A 13565-nucleotide genomic window follows, 5' to 3' on the forward strand; every position below is an offset into this window, starting at 1 on the left:
TATGTTATTATATACTTATTATTGCAGCTGTAAATATTTAAGAGTTTATTTTATCTAAAAGGATAATGAATATTTTAAGACGTCTATTTCAAGAAAAATTGTGCACAAACGATGCAAGAACTTTGTATTTACGGCTTTTTTAGTTGGGCCGTGAAACAAATAAGAAAAAATTGTTTGTTTGTTTTTTCATGCCCGAAATTGAATTACAATCTTATTATACATTATATAATAGTTATATTAGGAAAGCCAAACTTATAACTTAGTCTGGCAGCACAAAGATTGTGTAGTCCCATAATGTTCGAGGAGAAAAAAGAGAGACACACGGTACGTAAAATGGAAAAGAAAATTAGAAAGAGAAACCTTCCTCAGTAATATATATAAAGGGAGCGCCAATCCAAACTTTCTGAAATATTGAAAAGATCGTTAGCTGCAATGTTATCATTATACAGCTTTTCCTTGTAATGGAAGATCTTGGGTCATACGCTGTCAAAGTTATGAGAGAAAATTCATGGTAAAGCGCCGGCATTTTTAATTATATACATATACTAATTAACATATATTTAATATTATTTAAATATTAATATACCCTATGAATTGTTTCAAATTTTTAGAAATAGGGCAACCTAATTATCGCAGATCAAACAGTCCCTATAGTTGTTTTAATAAAATCTAACGAAACACCATGAGAGCTTAGCTTCTTTCCTCAAAAACATTCATCAAATTGTCATTTTTTTTTTCCATGCCCAAAATGATTACAACTTTCAAAACCCTACACATTTTCCTACTAACAGCCAGTGTTATAAGGTAGGCTATATATTAATAACTGAATTTGAACAATATTTTAATTCTACAAGTACTTGTCTAATTAAAATTATTAAATAAAACATTTAGAAAGGATATGATAAATTAATTATTCATATAGAAGCTAAAGTAAAAAGTATTGTATACTCAAAATAATACAACATTGTTTAATAGTCTAATGCAAATATATTCAATATTCATATTTCCTTTTTTGGTGATAAATTACACTATGCAACAAAATGAAGGTTTTGGAGCGCCCACAGGCTGAACCCCACATTTATTATTGTTACTTAGGCCGTATAACACAAAAGTGGTCATTAAACCTGTCAACTTTGACAGGTTTGGCCTTACAAACGTACCATAAAAACATTTCAACATTTGGAAAATGAATTACTTATTACTTTATCTTGATAAAAATTAATAAAAAATATATATTACCACCAAAAGTTAGAGTAAAATGAAAGACCTTACTTAGTGGCTAATATATTTTTTCTTTTTTCTCAAGTGTTTAATATTTTAGCCGAAGTTATAAAATAGAACTTTAAATTAATATTTGTTTTTTTTTTAAATTTTAAAATTGATTTTTGGTCATTTTAGTTTTTAATATTTATCAAGAAATTTAATAAACTAAGCTGGTTAGGTTGCATTGAATTTTAGATTACTATAATATTCCTGGGGGAAATTGAATCGTTTATGAGTTTATGACTAACTATGTAATTAATAAATGGGTAAATACTCTTCCATTATTTTGAACATGAAGCCTCTATAAGTTAGTTGCTCTTACCTCTAAATTAATAGTTATATAGTAAATGTTGTTACGTGGTGTTATACTTTCAAAATTGAGTAAAAGCTGTAACTCAAACTACTCATTATTATTTTATAGAAGATCTTAATGAGGAAAAAACAAAAAATAATAATGCACATTGTTTGTACATTCCTAGTTCTAGTTTCAAACATAAAGCTATACATGATTAACACTTTATGGGCATTTTAGTTTGAAAAGTATTTGACATATTAACTCTTTACTGCCTACATTTTTTCTATATCTAAAAAAAAAGTTCAAAATTTATACAGTTAAAAAAGAACTTTTAACTTATGGATGTACGTGAGAGTCATTAAAATAAACAATATTTTGTGAATGACTAGTAGGAGGAGTATTCGAAATTCAGTTAAAATCCATTCTCGGACAAAGCAATATTATTACAATTAGCTAAGTAACATTTGTAAAATGATTTTTTTTTCAAGGTATGTTTTTCCTATGAATCGAGGACCTCAAGGAAGATATATCTTCATTCGAACCAAATATTTTGTACAAGCATCAGTTGTCATTAGTTTTTCACGTAAAATATCATTTCTTTTTATTTTATATGATGGTTCAGGAATGTTTCTAAGATCAATTAATCTTTTTATGGTTGTAAAAAAAATTTCAGAAACTTGTTTGCAAGTTTTATGCTAATATACACTAAATAATCCCCTCATATCAGCATTAGGATATCAAGATATAGATATGGAAATCAAATTGTTGTAAAAAAATCTAGAAATGCTCAGAAATCTGTTCTTTTTTAACAATATTATTTCAAATGGAAAAACTTTCATTAGACTCCTTTCTGACATAAAAACAATTTTAAAAATAAAACATTTACTATTTTCTATATTTCAATCAATTTCTTAATAAATATAAAATGAAAATGAATGATATAAATTCCTAATAATTTATAGTTTATCAAAAAATATATGGGAACGCAATCTTCATATTAGCTTAAGTAAGAAGTTCTGAGATTTTTTTAGCTAGACGTCTTTATTGAGCTATATCTCACAATTAGTACATTGCATAAATTATGCTGAAAGGTTAAGTGTACAATTAAAAAAGTTCATTTAGTGTTTGGTGAAGCCAGTTGTGTACTAGAACATTCCAAAATGCAAGTTAAAAAAAGAGAAAATTCGATACATTCTTTAGTATCACAACGACTAAGATAAAAAGGCGGAGTAGGCGGCCAAAAAAATTGTGCTGTTTATAGACCCAATACAGTACTGAATGCAAGAGCAAAGCGGGGGTTCCAACAGTTTTGTTCTGCTAATATGGACGTGGAAAATGTCGATAAAATAATGGAAATCGTCGAGTTGGACAAACATGTGAACATTCATTCCATTGTTTGGAAAAAAAACCATTTGGAACCATCTTAATCCGATCATCATAACTATGTTAATTATATTTTCAAAATACAAAGAAACCCCGCTCAGAACTTTTTTTTCGCGTGTATTATAACAGGCAGTTGATATAACAAGGGTCTTAATACAGTACAAGAATTCCATCTACTATTTAGTATCATTTTCTTGTGATAGGTACAAACTTTGCTTTGAGCTCGGATTATTCACAATTCATAATGTTTTTTTGTTATAAGTATGATTTAAAATCACTGTTTCCCGCGATACTTGCGCCTTGTATCTGAAGAAAAATCCGGCTGGGGGTTAGACAGTCCTAATAGAAATCAATAAATGGGCAGTGAGAACGCGTAGATACTTGATTTTGTATCTTTTTATTTTGCCTATTCTAATTGATCTACTCGAGTCCATCCTTAATTACTTAACTCGACTCGGTTTGACTGGACTCAAGTTGACACAACACTATTGTTATATCAAATATATTGTGCGTCTCAAACCTGCAAATAAAATCAATAATTCTCCTTACACAGAATATAGAGATCAATTTACTCTACATAACAAAACGGAAGATGTGTTATTTAAATCATCTTCAAGCAAGTCCAATTGAAAATGAAGATATTTTTACTAAACTTCATCTCACGATCAATACATTGTATCCAAAAAAGATTCAAGTATGCTTAAGGATATATCTTTTTGCAGTACATTGATTTTTTCTTAAATAAATCATTGCAACAGATCTACAAAAATTCTAATTGTCCTTCTTTTGATCCTTTTTTTCCTTCTTAGTACCCATGAATTTTGAATGGAGGTGTCTATTATATAGGTGAACAAACTCCATCACAATTTCTTTGCTCTAATTCCAATTTTCTAAAAATTAATATTTTGATGCATTCTATAAGTTACGTCCATTGTTTTTTTATACTTTTTGACACCCGATGGTAAGCCAATTTTGATAAATTTATTTTGCTGTTTTGACCATCTCTTCACTTGACGGGTAGGATGCTGGTCGAAAACAGTTCAAGTGAGAGTTAAGATAGAGTTATCATTCCAACGACAAATTTACACTTTAAAATCTTTCGATTTTCTTATGATACATTCCGAATATCCTCTTTTTTCATTTCCAAATAATTTTTGAAGAATAATTGAAGAGAGATTTTTTATCATCTGTATAGGTATTCAAAAGTTTAAGAACGGTTGCAGCAGATATGTCTTATTTATTTTCAAGATCCTCATCTCTAGTGTGAGATTTTCCTTACTAAGGATCAAATGCAATTAAATATCCAAGAACTGTGTTTGTGCACCAAAATTTGTACTCAAAACGAATGGCTTATGGAATACTTGCAGCTACGCTTGAGGGGTCCAATTTCGTTCCTTCTTCCTTGTTTCCTGAATCCTCGTCCGAAATATTGACTTGATGATCAGGTTTTTCAAAAAATATATATGATACAGACCATCATCATCGCCTTGTAAAATATCAAGAATCCAATATATGTACTCATATAAGCCCAGTGTGTTTATTTGAACATGCTAAATTTAAAGTAAAAATTCAAGAAGAATAAATTAATTTTACTCAAGTATTTAATTACATATAGAAGTAACAGAGTCTCCAAAAAAGAGTTGTTTTTTTCGTTTGGCTCAGTTGTTTTTCAAATTTGCAAATACAATCAATTACTTTCCACAAGAATCCAAGGCCCGTTTTTTTTTTTTTTTTTTTTTAAGGTGCACCTCAATAATGATTTGAAAATCACATGAGTTATTTTTTTTGTCAAGTGTTATAAATAAAAAGAATGAAGAAATATCCAAAGTACATGAAAGTTTATTAAGAATTACCTTGATAATACGAATTAATATTCATTTAAATATTAAAAAAGTGTACTGTGATCATATGAACACACTAGGCGTTTCTGGGATCTTACTCCATTTTGAATTTAAATAATCGGTCAACAAATAACAAAAATATAAATTATAACTCATATCTCACAACCTCTAAATATTTAATTCGAATGCAATCTGGCAATATAAACATCTCATAATTATTATTTATTTGGATTATCTTAAGCTGACCCAATTGCAGAGAAAATAGTATCCTCCATTTAAAACTCCGTTATGACTTCATTTTGAAACAGTCCTTGCTAGATTTGGAGTAAAGTTTGCGTTTATTTCCTTCCTCTTGTATATTGCTCATCTAATTAAATGCAATGACAACTAAGTTGCTCTCTGATTATATTTTGGGGGGCTTGGTTTATAGAATTTTTGGGGGGAAAAAATTTCAAGAAAAAATTTGAAAAACAAACTATTTACAAATATTAAATATTTTGGAAAAAAAAAAATCAAAAATCCATAGCTGTTAACAAAAAAGATTTTTTTTTTTTCAAATATTAGATTTTTTGAGATATATTTCAAAATTAAATTGAATTTGAAATATTAATTTTTTTGTAAAAAAAAAATTCAAATATTAAATTTTCTTGTAAAAAGCAAAAATTCCTTAATTTGGGGGAGGGGCTACAACCCCTCCAGCCTACCACCTACAAACACCCTTGAAATCCTAGACATTATTTCGAAACTAGGATATTTTGAGAATTTTCGAAAATGAAATCACTAAAATGCTCGAAAATGATTTGTCACAAATATAAATAAGCAAGGTTGTGCCCTTAGCAGTCTTACGGTTCTAGTTCTTGAACCGCTAGAACTGGAACCGAAAAAATCGAACCTAGACCGCAATATAGGGCTTATCGGTCTTTGTTCTTGTCCTTTCGTTCTTATATAGAATATATGAAGAAAATGAAATATATATATTATAAAAAATAAATTAACTTTAATTAAAATGGTCAATTTTTTTTTTTTTTTTTTTTTTTTTTTTTTTTTTTTTTTTCAATTCTATATGTTTACCAATGATTTTCTTACGTTGCCAGGTGATACAGTTGTATCTGAGTTCAGGGATAAGAGGGGGTGGGGTAGATTATGGTGCCAGATATGCTATTAAGTTTGTCGGGGCCCTATAATATTTCTTAAGCCAGGGTTTCCCAAGCTTCCCTAAGCCCAGCTCCACCCTACACTCATACATTTTAAACTTTATACGACTTTTTGGAGCCCCTGCTGCAACTTAAGCACTATGCACTTGTTGTATAAGCTAGCTAGAGCCCTGTTTGATCTAATATCATTTCTTTGGCCCTAATTTTCTAGCGACGCCCCTTGTTTTAAGTAAATGTTACCAAACATAGCCTGTATAAAAAAGAACCGAGACCCTAGAAATGAAACCAATAGAACTACTGAACCTGAACCGGGTTCAAAAATTTTCATTTAAAATTAATTTGCTAATAACTTTGCAGAACATAAGCCCTCTTTTCTGTAACAAATTTTCTCCTAAGTACAGAGATTATTTTCCCAGCAATGATGTTTGTTTTGATACGTAAAGTAAGTAAGGCCGAATCTACATTCTTGTTTGATATCATATTTCTTAAGTCTTCCAACCTCATTTTCTATGCAGTGACTGCAGTAAACAAAGATTGATTGCTTTCCGAATTTATCATTAATTTTCAGAGGATATCGTTTTTCCAAATTTATTTATAGAAATTGCTCATAAATCAAACCTGTACATATATATTTGATAGCATTTATCCTCGTGTAGAGAGGCTAAATCTATTACAAGTTTTAAGGAAGTCAGCATAGGAGATTTCATGGGATATGAAGTATAACTCTAATTTTGTATATGTACCTCGGAACAACTTTATTCTTCTTCATCTTTTTTAAATCAAACAATATAAAAATACTACATTGTTAATTTTTAAAAACCATGGAATTGTACGTATAGAATAGTATACTACAAATTTATATACAAAATTTAAAATATTTTTTGGTAAAGGAGTACTCTTACTTCTAAATTTATAATCCATATTTGATTTTTTTATAATAATAAAATAAATAATTTATTGATGGGGCCAATATAGATACAACAAATTATTTGCCTTTAATGTAACTCTGTATCCATTCAGTACCCTTACAATATTCCAGGGTCTCTTTTTCAATTTTATATGAAAAATATTGACTTTCCTCCAGATTATTTTCATAAATGTTTCCAAAGGATAAATTATTTCGTATGGTTCTGTATATGAACCACTGGATGAAAAAATTAAGTCTTTTACCATTTATGGCATGCAATTAACTTAACTAAAGTATTTTTGCCCATACATTCCTATTTTTTATTTACTGATATATATATTGCGTTTTTGTAGATTCAAGGACCAACAATCTCCAAAATTTTCGATTTCCCAATCTCCTTATCAAATTTTTAAAAAAAACTAACAGTATAAACTTATCCATTGGATAAGTTTATACTGTTAGTTTTAAGAGCTATTCTCTCTTAAAATTTGTTAAATTTCTTAATAAGGCCCTTGAACATGTCTGCCCACTGCTAAAACGACGGTGAAGGGTAACACTGACCAAATGGCTTAGTCGAGGGTGTGCAGTCTGGGGAGGAAGGTGGCCAAATTGACCCATTACTGATGTCATCGTTCATAAGAGGGCTTCCCCAAATCCCTGACATACCTGCTCACAGTCCAATCACTGACATTGAGAGCCTTGGCATGCTGCCTCATCGGCATGGCCCTACTTCTGGTGATCGTGGTGTCCACATCCTCCACGATTCCGATTTTCCGGCGTCTACCACTTCCAGGAAACCTCTCAAGCCTCTGACCTGAAGCCACCATGCTATTAACCGTATAAACATAAGTCTGAGAGTACCCTACGACATTCATGATCTACTCGACACTCAAATGGGTGTGGAGAAAATCAGATAACCTTTGCCTTTTCCACACACAAAGCTCTCACGTGGAAAAATATTTTCTCATGTTCTTGTCCTTTTCTTGTGTAATCCATGTCAATTAATAATAGCGTTCTATAAGCAGGTAACATATTAAAATAATCTATAGTCAATCCGAATGGTAAAACCTACTTTAACTAATTATTAATGTTAATGGAACAACATTGTTCTTAATTTGCTGCAGATGCGCAATGCAAAAAAAAATTCAATTATGTGTTTTCCAAGACATGTTAAAGGAATGTATGTATATATGTATAAGCTGCACGTGACCAAAATTCGTCATGTGCATCTAATAAGTGTTTTTACAAAAAAAAAAAGGAAATCTTGACACAAATTCCTTTCTTAACCTAGATATTTCTAAGGAATTTTACCACATCTTTTATAGGGATGTCATGGATCATATGTGCGAAACCGTTGTGCAAACTACTAAAGTAAGAAAAATGAGTTACCTTGAAAGAGAACCAATTCTTACCGAATAAACCAGTTTGTGACACGTGAATGAGGGGATTTGTAGATTACGCCCTACAACAAGTAGCAGTTCCCATGGTAAATCATGGACAAGAATTCTTATAATTATAAATTCAAACTGTAATAAGATCTGATCATTTTTGCACTAAAATTACTATCTACGGCCGTTTCAAAAATTCGCGTGGTCGTTGAATCGCCTCGTTTTTCAAAAACTTTCAAAATATTCTGCCCTTTGTTAACTTCATTTTATCTCTCCTGATTATAAACTTGAATTTGACAAATTTTGTAGTAGGGACCCTAACATACTCCAAAAAATATTGAAAAAAGATACAATTCCATCCCAGGACAAAAACTGGACTATTTAATCTAGCACAAGATATACTAAATGAAGCTAATATGAGCTATGTTCTTCTGGGGCATATCAATTTGCTTTGGACAATAGAAGATGCAGAACGAATATTAATTTGAGTGTTAGGCAATATTTGTAAGCAGAAAAATACATCTGCAAGAAAAATATTATTAAATTTGGCAATACTTCCTCAAAAGGAATTAAAAGATTAATTTTATTTGGATGTCAAAAAATTGACAAAAAAATTTAAACTGTGTCCTTCAAAAAAATTTCATGATTAACCACCTTAACCTTAGAAATATCTTTAAAGTGTACTGAAAATGATAATATACATAAAATAAGAAGAAATTCAACAGCAAAATTATATCGAAGGAATCAAAAAGAATTAGGTACAATAATAAATCCATCATTTATTATCAATCATCTCATTTTATGGTTGTAACTTGTACAAATTTGCTAATACAAGTTACAACTTGTACAAAATCCCAACTTATCAACAACATATACCTATATATACGACAGGGGATCAACAAAAAATTGTATTCATGTCCTTTTGGATTAAGAGCATAAGTATATTAACAGCTTAAGACGAGGCAATCGATAGCAGATAACAAAATGTATTAGAAAATTTTCGTATTAGAAAACACCCGTATAAGTGCCTGTAAATTGACATTTCTTGTTATACAGTTCGTGCTTTGAAATTTCCCCTTTCCATATTTTTATGAAGAAATCAATACAACTAAGATATTTAATTAAAATATTAGGAAATTTTATGAACAAGATCTTTACATATATACATTAAGAGTAACTATTTAAAGTTTGAAACCCAAAAATGGTGCATTTGTCTAGCCTGGAGTGTAAACTCAAATTTTCCCGACGCGCTCCTTCATGAAAAATTAACCGCCATTTATGGAGTGACAGACTTGACAAACCTGCCTATTGATTTCATTCCAAAAACAATAATCGAAGGGATTGTTATCTGTGTATGAGGGCAAACCAATCTCTTTGACCTCATAACTTTTCAAAGGTGTTAAAAAAAGAGAGTATTTGACTTTACCCCACATGTTTGAAACGGGTATAAAGGTCAATACAGAGGTCTACCTGAATGTTATGGAGAAGGTGGTTCTGCCCTGGATCCAAGGGGTTGCCGGAGAGAGGTCCTGGGTGTGGCAACAGAACTCAGCACCCTGCCATGTGTCCAAAATCTCCATGCAGAGAGCTGTTATGACGTCGTAACCAAGGATTTGTGGCCCCCTAACTCTCCCGACCTTAATCCTTTGGACTATTTTGTCTGGGGATATGTCGAGAGACATACCAACAGACATCCCCATAGCACCAAGGCCAGCCTGATGGACTCCATCAAGGAGGTATTCGGCAACATGGACAATGATATGGTCAGAAGAGCCTGCGGCCGGTTCAGAGGCCTATTGAGGCCGTTATTGATGCCAACGGTGATTATATCAAATGAATGGCTACTCTATACCCATATGCTCGTCATAGTTTTAATTTTCAATAAAAAAGTTAAAAAATGTATATTTTGTGTTGTTTTTTGTAGAAAAATATTTTAGCGACAATTTGATCCCCGCTCCCAGTATTTCCTACATCATTTTGTATCACCCCGATGTTTTGTATGGTTTTTGATACTCACAACCACGATTTGATTTTGCAAAATAGGAACAAGGGCGAGGAGTAAATCAATAGTTATTTAACCATGTTTTCATATTTCTGCACATCCAGGTTTAATAAAGCACACGGCTCCTTTATCAAAAATGTAAAAGGTCATCTATAAAATGACAAGACTTTCAATCACGTGTATTGTTGGTACAGTACAAAAAGAATACAGTTTATCAGTCCAGTAAATTAAGATTTAACAGCCCCAGGTCATATTTTGTGGTAAATGCAATAGCTAAAATCAACGTTAATAGAAATATAAGGTTAGATCATCATGTAATCGCCCTTGCCAGAATTTTCAATTTGATGCACCATATCGACTGCTGGCCATGGCAGACAGATTTTGACGTCATAGAGTAAGTGTGGTGGAAGTCAAACATCAGTCGAAAAAGCAGAAGTGTCCGCATGATTATATTCTGAGGAGCTTGGTTTGGAATTTACTTGCAAAAAAAATCCAAAAATTACACTTTTTAGAAAAAAATTCGAAAATCCAGCTATTCATAACAAAAAATTTAAGGCGTTACACTGTATATTTTTAGTCAAAAACGTATCGAAAATAATATACCAATATTAGTACCTGAACCAGAACGAAAATATAGTCCATTATAACCCTGGTGTGTATGTATTATTTAATTATACATACCTATCGACCTTCAAGGCATACATATATGCTTATAGAAATAATGGATATGGGTGTTACCGATAAACAATTATTCACTTTTTTTTTTGTTTACTTGTATTTATATATTGAGTTTATGTATATAGTACAAACATCTAAAAAGCAACATGAATTAGCTATTACGTACTAATATATACAGGATAATACACACTTAAATACTTATATAAAAGTGTTTGCATAAGTACTGGTGAGTGTAAAAACCAGGGCTGAGATGATGTCATAAAAATATGTTAATTTGAAGCATTTCTGAGAGAAAAAAAGGTATTTTATGACCAGCGACGAAGTGACAGGGGGCTGAGTCCCCTCTCCTGCAATGAGTATGACGACCAGAGTTTCGAGTAAATTTTACTTTGGGAATTTTTAAATGTATAGGTTATTTAATTTATAAAAGTTCCGTACACACTCATAGGACAATATTTAGAATATTTACTCTTCATCTATTAAATTAAGCAAATTTTACAACTATGTATTTATGAATGCCAGAAAAACAGTCATAGGGTGCACTGTATATAGCGCTCCCTGATGTTTATTATATACCAATACAGTATAGACAAAAAAAAGGGAGTATAGCATATGGGGAGCACTATATTAATGAGTTAAATCTCGCAGGCGTTTAGTTCATCTAAAATTTAAAAAGAAAAAAGCTAAGTACTTTTTATAAAACTGACATTAAATGAGGTTTAGCAACGAACTGAAGTACTCATTCAATCATATCATTTTTTTATGAAGCTGTAATTTTTATTTCTTTATTCTTCAGGAAAGAACGTCTAAGTATTGAGTAAATAGTTTCGTGTGAGTGTACTCATAAAAAACGAAGAGTAACACAAAGTATTTGTTGGAGAGTTTCTTCCATATTACTAAGGCAAAATGTGTATTTTCGTCGATGCCTAATAAAACCGAGCCAGGGAGTGGGGACCACCGCTAGTGTACTAATATGTTAAAAAATATATTTTTCACAAAGATTATTCATATATCTAGCCTTCAACTTTGAAAATTTCCAGTTTAACAATGTTTTTAGTTGTCTCAAAATGCTTGTTAATTCCCAAAAATACCTATTAATCCCTCAAAATTCCCATAGAAGGTATTCATTTATAAAAATTCCAGGAATTTTGCAGTCCTAATGGTGACATATTAAAAGGGCGGCAAACTTATAAATTTCTCCATCTAAGAAAAAGTGTAAATCAAAGAGAAATGAACATTCAGGTTTTATGTAAACAAATAAAAAATAATAATTGTCAGTAAATTTTACAAATTTGCCCGTTGTAAAAATTGAGCGAGGCTACCAATGATGTTGACACTATAGTCATCCCGAAGCTATGAAAGAAAAGAATAAAACATGACTGTTATTTTGTTAATATCTTCTTGGCTAAGAGAGAACTTTATTTCCTACAAGATTTGGCTTTTGAGATATATAAATTACACTTAACTATGATACTAATACATGTGATTATTTTATAAAATGTCTACTTATATTATACAGTAATGCGTCTGTCTCAAAACTTTCATCCACTGAATCAAAAATAAATGTTAAAAAACATTAACAAGGGAGAACTTAAGTTAATTACATCTTCATACTTAATTTAATTAAAAGAGAAACCAAGAAGTTGACGTCATATTACGTCATAAAATGTAAAATTTATGTTTGCATCAACGCAACTTTTTGATGTTTTCAAGTATTTCTGTAAATTCTTTATTTAGCCTATGTTTTTCTTTAATCCCTTTTATCACTTCATTTCCACATAAATAATGAAGAACAGTTTGGCAAAAAAAAAACACACCCAGATTTATACAAATTTTTAATCTATTTAAAAGTTTTGTAGATTAAATGCTGTAATATATTATAATATATTCTGTCTAACTAATAAACTTATACACTTTTTGACTAATTACCAAGCAAATTATTTATAAGTTAATAGTACCTATATATTTTTTTTTAATTTTTGTCAGCTATCCCTGTCTTCAATTAATTGGAGGAAATTTGGTACACTTTAAAAATTTTACCAAGATACAATGAATATATTTCAAATAAATTACATGATTTGATATATACCGGGTACGGCAAAAAAATCTTTACACATCGTTTTCGCTATATAAGTAAAGGTTTTCTGAATGCAGTAAAATTATTCCGGTCAAATACTAAAAATGAACAAAAAAGGAAATAAACATAAAAAAGCTAGATCTTTCTAAGTGTCTTAGAAGCCGAAAAAATACCATCAGAACGTGAGCAACGACCGCGCACTTTTGGAAGCTGGCAAGAAACCAATAGAGATTGCCATGTTATCAGGGGTCTATACCATCTACCCGGATATGAATTTTGTGTTCCAGCAGGATGGCAGGGCTGCACAAGCGTCCAAAAAGGCCAAGAAATAGTTGGAGAACAACTTACCTTTCTGGCCAAAGAAAATGAGGCTCCCATATTCACCAGATGCAAACCCATTGGGCATCACTTTTTGGATGCATGTTTGAGGCCTGCACCGCCTGTCACCCAAATATCAACAACCTCAAGGACACTGTAAACCAGCACTGACATCCCATATCTTATGACTACATCTGCAATGAGTATAAGGTCATCCGTTGCCGCCTGGACGCAAGTAACGCTGCCAAAGGGGGGATAT

General features: G+C 31.1%; 1 protein-coding gene across 1 annotated transcript in view; it reads right to left on the reverse strand.

Annotated features, from left to right (window-relative positions):
• LOC121123743 (uncharacterized) overlaps positions 1-13565 on the reverse strand; it is a 65870-nt gene that overhangs the window by 22851 nt on the left and 29454 nt on the right. The window lies entirely within an intron of this gene.

Source organism: Lepeophtheirus salmonis, chromosome 1, assembly GCF_016086655.4.
Source record: "Lepeophtheirus salmonis chromosome 1, UVic_Lsal_1.4, whole genome shotgun sequence".
Lineage (NCBI taxonomy): Eukaryota > Metazoa > Arthropoda > Copepoda > Siphonostomatoida > Caligidae > Lepeophtheirus > Lepeophtheirus salmonis.